The sequence below is a fragment of the Mustela nigripes genome, chromosome 2 (genome assembly GCF_022355385.1).
Source record: "Mustela nigripes isolate SB6536 chromosome 2, MUSNIG.SB6536, whole genome shotgun sequence".
NCBI classification, from domain to species: domain Eukaryota; kingdom Metazoa; phylum Chordata; class Mammalia; order Carnivora; family Mustelidae; genus Mustela; species Mustela nigripes.
This window is the reverse complement of record NC_081558.1, coordinates 115,922,828-115,932,580: the sequence shown is the minus strand read 5'-3', so window position 1 is coordinate 115,932,580 and position 9,753 is coordinate 115,922,828. Positions and strand designations below refer to the sequence as shown.

At 36.8% G+C, this 9,753-nt stretch overlaps 1 non-coding gene across 1 annotated transcript; it reads right to left on the bottom strand.

Annotated features, from left to right (window-relative positions):
* Window positions 1-1,255: 1,255 nt before the first annotated feature.
* LOC132012665 (U6 spliceosomal RNA) lies at window positions 1,256-1,362 on the bottom strand. The gene has a single exon (XR_009402669.1). It is a non-coding gene; the product is annotated as a U6 spliceosomal RNA (small nuclear RNA).
* Between the last annotated feature and the right edge of the window lie 8,391 nt (window positions 1,363-9,753).

The following is a 9,753-nucleotide window of genomic DNA, read 5'->3' as shown; positions in this document are numbered from 1 at the left end:
GCCTTCGGCTCAGGTCATGATCCCAGGGTCCTGGTATCGAGCCCCATGTCAGGCTCTCTGCTCAGCAAGGATTCTGCTTCCTCCTCTTCTCCTTTGCCTGCCTCTGCCTACTTGTGATATCTCTCTGTCAAATAAATAAATAAAATCTTTTTTTTTTTTAAAAAAGCCTGTTTCTTGGTTTTTGTGTATGTCTCTTTTTTCCCCCTTTGCTCATTTTTTTTGTTTCTTAAATTCCATATATGAGTGAAATCATGGTATTTGTCTTTCTCTGACTGACTTATTCCCCTTAGCATTATACTCTCTAGCTCCACCCATGTCACTGTAAATGGCAAGGTTTCATTCTTTTTTTATGGCCAAATAATACTCCAGTGTGTGTGTGTGTGTGTGTGTGTGCTCTTTATCCATTCATCAATCAATGGGGTGTGTATGTGTGTGTGTGTGTGTTCTTTATCCATTCATTAATCAATGGGCACTGGGGCTACTTCCATATTTGTGGCTATTGCTAATAATCCTACTATTAATATAGGGGTATATGTACTCCTTTGAACTAGGGTTTTTGTATTCTTTGGGTAAATAATTAGTAATGCCATTGCTGAATCATAAGGTAGCTCTATTTTTAACTTTTTGAGGAACCTCCATACGGCTTTCCACCGTGGTTACACCAGTTTGCATTCCCACCAACAGGACATGAGGATTCCTTTTTCTCCACATCCTCACCAACACCTGTTGTTTCAATCATTCTGACAGATGTGAGGTGATGTCCCATTGTGGTTTTGATTTGCATTTCCCTAATGATATGTTATGATTAACTCTTTCTATGTGTCTGTTGGCCATCTGGATGTCTTCTCTGGAGAACAGTCTGTTCATGTCTCTGTCCATTTTTTAATTGGATTATTTGTTTTTTGAGTGTTGCGTTGTATAAGTTCTTTACATATTTTGAATGCTAAACCGTAATCAGATATGTTACTTGTAAATATCTTCTACCATTCTATAGTTTGCCTTTTAGTTTTGTTCATTATTTCCTTCACCATGCAGACGCTTTTTACTTTGATTTAGTCCCAATAGTTTGCTTTGGGTATTTGGGATCTTTTGTGGTTCCATGCAAATTTTAGGATTGTTAGTTCAAGCTCTATGAAAAATGCTGTTGGTATTTTGATATGGATTGAATTAAATGTGTAGATTGTTTTGGGTAGTATAGACATTTTAACAATATTTGTTCTTCTAATCCATGAGCATAGATTGCTTTTCCATTTCTAAAAATATGGAATGTTTCATGATTTTGCGTGTCTTTCCTGTACAGGAACCATGCTAATCTTCTCTGTATTGTTCCAAATTTAATATATGTGCTACCAAAGATAATACCCAGCCATTAATTCTTCAAACATTTTTCTGTACCACATTCAGTTCTCTTTCTGGGATTCTGATAACATTGAAGTTAGATATTTTGGTATTACCCTATAAATTCCTAAAGATCTGTTTATCTTTCAACCTATTTTTAAATTGTTGTTCAGAATGGATATATTTTTTAAAGATTTTATTTATTTATTTGACAGAGAGAGATCACAAGTAGGAAGAGAGAGAGAGGAGGAAGCAGGCTCCCTGCTGAGCAGAGAGCCCGATGCGGGACTCGATCCCAGGACGCTGAGATCATGACCCGAGCCGAAGGCAGCGGCTTAACCCACTGAGCCACCCAGGCGCCCCCAGAATGGATATTTTAAAGGAACAGTTTGTCATCCTCATTTTGCTATTGAATCCATCCAGTGACTTTTTCAAATTTTCAGTCATTGTATTTTTTTAGTTCTAAAATTTTCATTTAGTTCTTCATTTGGGATCTTCCATTTCTTTACTGAGACTCTTAAGATTTACATTAACTTCAATTCTTGGAGTATTGTTATCATACCTACTTGAAAGTCTTTGATAATTCCAACATATATGCCATGTTGGCATTTTTTTATTGCCTTCTCCCTTATAAGTTAAAATCTTGATTCTTTGTGTGCTGAGTAATTTCAGATTTTAATCTGGACATTTTGAATATTATCTGTGAGACTTGGGTGTACATTAAATCCTCAGAAGAATGTTGATAATTTTACTGTAGTAGGCAGTCAACTTATCCAAGTTGCAAGTTTTAATCTGCATTCTGTGTATTGTGGTTCCAATGTCAGTTCAGTATTCAAAGCTTTTCCAGCGTTATTTTAAACTGTCCCACGTGTGCACCCATGCAACGGCCAGTTGAAAACCTGAGCAATGGTCTACTCCATTGTTCAGTTCTCAAAGCCTTTGATACTGTGTCAGGTCAGACCAATGCATCACAGTCCATATGTGAAACCAGGATTTCATATACCACTTTATGGATATACTCATACACTTTAAGGGCTCACTCTCTTGAGCTCCCTCCTTCTCACAGTTGCCATGATATTTCCAGCTCCTGAAGTCCTTCTTCTGGTCCTCTGTCCAGAAAACTAGGGTTTTAGTTTCCATAATCTCCCATGCACTTTTCATGATTATCTCTGCATCCAGGACCAAGCAGCAGGAGAACAGAGAGATAAAAATGCAATGGATATTTGGTCCCTTGGTCTTGGACCACATTTCCCCTGGTTAGAGGTGATTCCTTGCTCTCTGTGTTTTAGGTACCTGCCTCTTCAGCACTATCTAATATAAGGGTAAATTGGTTCTGAGCAAGTGTCTCTTTAAGAATGAATGAGTTTTAATAAAAAGGAAATTGTGCCATATCTTAACATCTTGTATAATAGCTTTACTTATTTTTAGGGCAAGTTACAGTTATATTATGGATAATCAAATCTCCAAATAAATTTTCTATAATAATAGGAATGACTTTTATAATCACAAATAATAAATACTATTTAAAAATAAAATAGCTATATAGATTTTAAGAAGCCTCTTATTCTGTGATGCTGGTTTAATGTGATTGCTAAAGTCAGAGGAACACACTACCACTGTTCTGATACAGAATCTTTTTCTTTTTTTTTAATTATGTTCTACATCCAATGTGGGGCTTGAACTCATGATCCTGAGATTAATAGTTGCATGCTCTACTGACTGAGCCAGCCAGTCGCCCTTGTTCCCACACAGAAACCTGTATTTTTAAAGTTTGGCTGAGCTCTAATCACAGCAAAGCAATCAAAGACTCTTCTAACTTTGGTAAATTCCATGCTCTCTTTGTTCCCATCTTATTGTGGCTGTTCACAATGAGAGATAAAAGGTCAGGACTTTAGCTTTCAAAAAACCAACTTGGACAAATCAAGATAAATAGAGTCCTGAACTCATTGGCATGAATGAATCAGTAGTCAATTCTTCCAGACATCAAGAAGATGTCCTTGAGGGGAGTCTGGCATGAGCTTGAAAATATTATCATAGAATTCATGTTTGACTGCTTCCTCTTTCCCATTCATGGTTGAAGTTCAATGGTCAGAGATATGTAAACAGTTAATGGTTTGATGTTATGGAAACGGAATAATAAAAGTTTACATGTTGAGAAGGAGGAATACGATATCAGAAAATCTCCTCCCTTCAATAAAGAAACTTGAATAGAGGGAAACCATGAAACTGATCACCTGACTTGATAACAGCTGTTTTTCTTTTTTTTTCTCCCCTAGACTCTTTGTTATAAGGTTCTGTGTTGATGAGAAAGCCAAAAAATATGGAATTATCACTTACAGCAAATAAATAAATAAATATATTGAAATAAAATATTGAACAATAATTCAATAAACATTTGAAGTAAACAAAAAGAAAAATACTGAGTCAATTCTGTCTCTGCCACAAGAATAGTTATTGCAAATTTTAGGTAATATTCACAGTATATGTGAGAAGTGACTGAACTATAAGAACAGAAAGCAGATCAGTGTCTCCCAGGAGTTGGGAATCATAAAAGGAGGTGATCTTAAGAAACACGCGGAAGTATCTGGAGTCATAGAACTGTTCCATAATTGAATTGTGGAGTAATTGTGTGCTTTTGTCAAAACGTGCAGAGAGAATATTGCTGTACTTAAATTGTACCTTAATAAAAAATATTTTATGTAGCTGACACATAGTCAGTAGTCAACAAAAGAAACAGAGAAATAAGTTTTTGCTTCAGCAGTGCTATGTTCTAGAAAATGGAAAGAATGTGAGGGCCAGTCCATAAACTTCACACTCATATCTTGAAAAGCCAATGTGATCAGTATAACAAAATTTGCAATGCCCACAAGCCTTGTTTCTATCATTCCCCATTGATGAAATATGGGAATAGGGTTTTAAAAGAGTGGCGGGGCGCCTGGGTGGCTCAGTGGGTTAAGCCGCTACCTTCGGCTCAGGTCGTGATCCCAGGGTCCTGGGATCGAGTCCCGCATCAGGCTCTCTGCCCATTACATCTCTGCCTGACTGCTACTCTTTTTTTTTTTTTTTTTTAAGATTTTATTTATTTATTTGACAGAGAGAGATCACAGTAGGCAGAGAGGCAGGCAGAGAGAGAGGAAGGGAAGCAGGATCCCTGCTGAGCAGAGAGACCGCTATGGGGCTCCATCCCAGGACCCTGGGATCACGACCTGAGCCAAAGGCAGAAGCCTCAACCCACTGAGCCACCCAGGCACCCTAGAATCATTTTCTTATCTAAAACCTTAAAGGGAGCATACACACACATTCACAATATGGAATCTGATATTTGTTTTAAGTATATTGATGCTTTTAGCAGGATAGTAACCCATTACATCCATATATTATTTTGTATTTCATCAAGCACTTTCATATTTGCTGTCACATTGATCTTTCCACTATTTCTGTGAAATAAAACAGGAATTATTAATTTTTTTAAAAAATCACATCAATTGTTATTTAGTTACCAAAGAAAGGCATTTCTTATGAAAGATAACAGAAGAAAGAAGTTTGCAGGTTTCTTTCTGTCATTTTACAGAAAGAGACACTTGAGAATCAGAGGTTCGATGGCTGACTCGAGGCCTATCAGCTAGAGTAGATCGGGAGTTGAAATATAGTCTGACTCCAAGACTTGTGAATTTTATTCTTTCCACAATATTTAATGAGGACCAGCAGTGTCAGACTTTCTGACAACCATATCCGCTATACCACAGTGCTTCTCAGTTAAGAACCACAAGACACAGAATTCTACAGCTTAAAACATCTGTGGAACCTAGATCCAATGATAGGACCACACTGTTAGAAGAACTGTTTTTTTTCATTTCGAGGAGAATATTTAATTTGCTAAATAAAGTAGAATCTTCCTTCCCCAAATTCTGTTTAAACTATTTGGAAAGTACCTTGAATCTGACAATCACTTCAGTGCTTGAAGATCTGCACACTAATGTAGATTAGGGCTATCATGGACCAGCCATTCCCATAAATGACCACACTTATTTTGTAAGATGTGAACTTTATGTGCAGCTACTAGTAGTAGTCTATTGATGTTTGAGGTTGAAGGAATGAATGCAGGCCAATTTGATTAACTATTGAGGTTATTTCCAAAGTCTTGGTCTTGCCGCTTACTATGGTAAAATGGTTTTCATTAAACCGTTCTTGATAGATTTTGGAAAACTGACTTTTTAGTGAATTGACCTAGAAATTTTAGTTCAAGTTCAACTTTATGGTGAAGGGTCTCAAATTTAGGATTTTATGTCCAACTGAGGTCATATATATACTCTGAATGTAGACTGGGGCTGCCATAACAAAGTACCACAAACTAGGTGGCGTAACAACAAAAATTTATTGTTCCACAGTTTGGGATGCTAGAAGTCTGAAATCAGAGGTGTCAGCAGAGTTGGTTCCTTTAAAAGGCTGTGAGGGAGAATCAGTCTCATGCCTCTACTAACTTCTGGAAGTGCAGGCATTCTTTGGTTTGTAAGCAGGATTCTCTCTGTATCTTCTCTCTGTTCATGTCTGTGTCCAAATTTCTCCTTTTGATAAGGACATCTGTCATATTGGATTAAGGCCCACCCTAAGGACCTCATGTTAACTTGATTTAACTCTGTAGAGATCCTAGTTGCAAATAAGGTCACATTCTGAAGTAGTGGGGGTTAGGAATTCAGTATATCTTTATTCGTGTTGTGATGGTTAATTTTATACCTCAACTAGGAGGACATTTTTGGATGAAACTAACATTTAAATTGGTGAACTCTGTGTAAGAGTTTGCTCTCCACAATGTGGGTGGGCCCTGCCAAATCAGTTGAAGGCATGAATACACCCAAAACACCAACCTCTCCAAGCAAGGGAAAATTTTCCAGTGGACCACCTTTCAACTTTATCTGCACTCTTGCCTCTCCTTGGTCTCCAATCTGCTAGACTTTGGACTAAAACACCACCATTGGCACAGTCCTTGCTAGGGACACTCTAGTGAGTTAAAAAGAGACATGCATTACAGGACTGCAAAATGCATACCCTATTATCATACTATACCACTTGTGGCATTTCATGAATTAATATTTTTGCATAAATTCTGTAATCATTTTTGTGGATAATGCAATTATATTACATTATATTTTGGTGTTTAAAGTATCAAACAGATGTCTTTGAAACATACCATAAATTTTGCATACTATACATTTTGGAATTTATTTCTATTTTAATACTCTGAAAGCCTCAAAAACTGGAGCTTAAGTTTTTCTCAACCTCTAGCTGTAGCTGCTCCTTCTCTACTTACTACCTCTCCCACTTGCTTCTTATTGTTAGGAAAGCCTTGCTATTTCTTGCCTACTGGCCTTTGCACACATTATTCTTTTCATGAGGTCACATTCATCACCTGCTTTTAAAGTCTTCTTAAATAGGAGCACCTGGGTGGCTCATTTGGTTAGGTGTCTAACTCTTGACCTCTGGGCAGGTCTTGATCTCAGGACTGTGAGTTCAAGCCCTGTGTTGGGTTCCATGCTGGGCATGGAACCACCTAATAAAAAAATAAATTGTGGTTCCTGGGTGGCTCAGTCAGTTAACCATCCAACTCTTGATTTTGGCTCAGGTCATGATCTCAAGGTCATGAGATCAGGCCCCTTGTTGGGCTCCACACTCAACCAAGAATCTGTCTGTCCCTCTCCCTCCATTCCTTTCCCACCCCTCCATTTGCTCTTTCTTTCTCAAATAAAAAAAATCATTTTTAAAAATTAAAAAATAATTTAAAATTTAAAAAATAAGTTAAGGTGCACCTGGGTGGCTCAGTCATTAAGCATCTGCTTTGGCTCAGGTCATGATCCCTGGGTCCTGGGATGAAGGCCCGCATCGGACTCCCTGCTCAACAGGAAGCCTACTTCTCCCTCTCCCACTCCCCCTGCTTGTGCTCCCTCTCTTGCTGTGGGTCTCTCTCTGTCAAATAAGTAAATAAAATCTTTAAAAAATAATAAATTTTAAAAATTTTCTTGAATAATCTCCAGCCTTATTTAATCATGCTCGAATTTTTTTTTTCTTTTACATATTTATTTAGAGACAGCGTGGTCAGGAAGGGCAAAGGGAGAGGAAGAGAATCTCTAGCAGACTCCTCGCTTAGCACAGATTCCCATGTGGGGCCCAACCCTACCACCCAAGATCAGACCTGAACTGAAATCAAGAGTCAGTCATGGAGCAACTGAGCCACCTAGGCTCACCTAATCTCTCTCTAATTAATTCCACACTTAATTCGTGCTACTATAAATGAAATTCTTATGTAAGATAAATTCTCTTTCCATTTTCCACATCATGTTTTCCAGCCTCCTTTCCACATAAGTGTGCTTTTAAAAAAAAAAAAAAAAAAAAAAAAAGTTATTTATTTATTTATTTAGACAGCACACACGAGTGGGAGGGAGAAGGAGAGAGAATCTGAAGCAGATTCCAGCGAGCCCAATGGGAGGCTTGAACCCACGGCCATGAGATTGGATCCTGAACCCAAACCAAGAGTCAGTCTCTTAACTGAGCCACCAAGGTGCCCCTCACGTAAGTGTACTTTTGTGAAAAAATTCTCTCGAATGGCCTATAGGTCAATCTAAGAAATTTGGAATCTAAATTATAACAGGAAGCCACTGAAATATTATAAGTGAGTGATATGATTCTGTTTTTACTAGGAGGATTATCCTGGCTGATCTGTAAAGAATGAATCAAAAAAGACAGAAATGGAATGGGAAGACAAGACAGGAAGTCCAAACATTAATCCAGATGAGAAGATTCCATCTTTTACTAGGATGTACAATGAGACTGAGAAAGAAAAAAACATTTGATAATGGGCTATATGTGGGGAATGAGGCAGGAAGGAACTTTCGGTAATGACTAACAGATATTAAAAAAAAAAAAAAAGATGGTCAATCTTATCCATAAGATAAATGCAAACAAGATCTATAGCGAGATCACTTGTTCAGGGAAAAATCCAAAATTTTGGTAACACACTCTGTTGGCAGGACTTGGGGAATCTCATTTGATGCTGGTGGGAATGCCAAATGGCATAGACTCTTTGGAAAAGAAGTTAGCAACATAAGCATTTATCCTTTGACTCTGTAAAAATTGATATCAAGGATACACTGGCAAATATACAGAATTGATAATGTGGGAAGCTATTCATCACAGCAACATTTGTAATAACAACCCAGTGAGTATACTTGAGCTGGCTTGTGTTGTTTACAAGAATTAGTTGTTAAATTTTCAGGGATTTTGTAAGCTGGTTATTAAACATAATGATTATTAAAAATTAAATTATATAAAACTTGCAATTAAATAAATTATATTTAAGAACAGAGGTAATAAGTACTCAAAATTCAGCACTTAAAAAAAAAAGATTTTATTTATTTATTCGACAGAGAGAGATCACAAGTAGGCAGAAAGTCAGGCAGAGAGAGGGGGTAAGCAGGTTCCCTGCTGAGCAGAGAGCCTGACACAGGGCTTGATCATAGGGCCCTGAGATCATTACCTGAGCTAGAGGCATAGGCTTAACCCACTGAACCACCCAGGTGCCCCCAAATTCAGCACTTTTGGGTATTTTACTATATTATTATCTGTCTCTTGAGAGTTTTACATGTATTATATCTGAATGGTGGAAATTTTACATAATGGTGTGCTACTATATATCACTTCCCAACTTCAAATTCAGTGACACAATATTAGTAGCTTGAAATCAGTCATGGTGGCAATATTTACACCACACAAAAACTTGCAAACACTCCAAATCAAAACCTTTTCCCCTAAGGAGAGCTAATTGTTAAACATTTGTACACAACTGGAAATAATCCAAACATCCATCAAAAGCATTCTGTTCGAATAAACCATGATATATCTATTCAATGAAGTACCATACAACTATAAAAGAAAAAGGGCTATTTTTATATACTCCTATAAAAGTGACTTCCAGAGTACACAGATAAGTGAAAAAAAAAAACAAGTTGAAGAAAAGTATGTATAATATGCTTTTAAAAGCAGGGAGGATATAAAGGCATGTATGTTTTTGCTTTTTTAAACAGAAGTCTAAGACAGAAAAGTTTTTAAATGATGACATACTAGGAAGAGAAGAAACTATAAGAAAGATGGAAATAGATAATTGACTTCATTGGATATACCTTGTTTGGTAGATGTTATTTGAAGCCATACAAATGTTTTACATAATTAAAAATTAAGATCTCATTAAAAAAAGAAATCTCTAAACATCTGAGGAAAAATGAAACAAATTAGTTTATGCAATCAGTTGATGGCATAATCACATAGAGAAGAGTTTTTTCAAATGAAAATATAATAATTTTATTTGGATAGTTAGATATGTGCTGAGGACCAACATAAATACATGAAATATAAAAAAAAATTTTA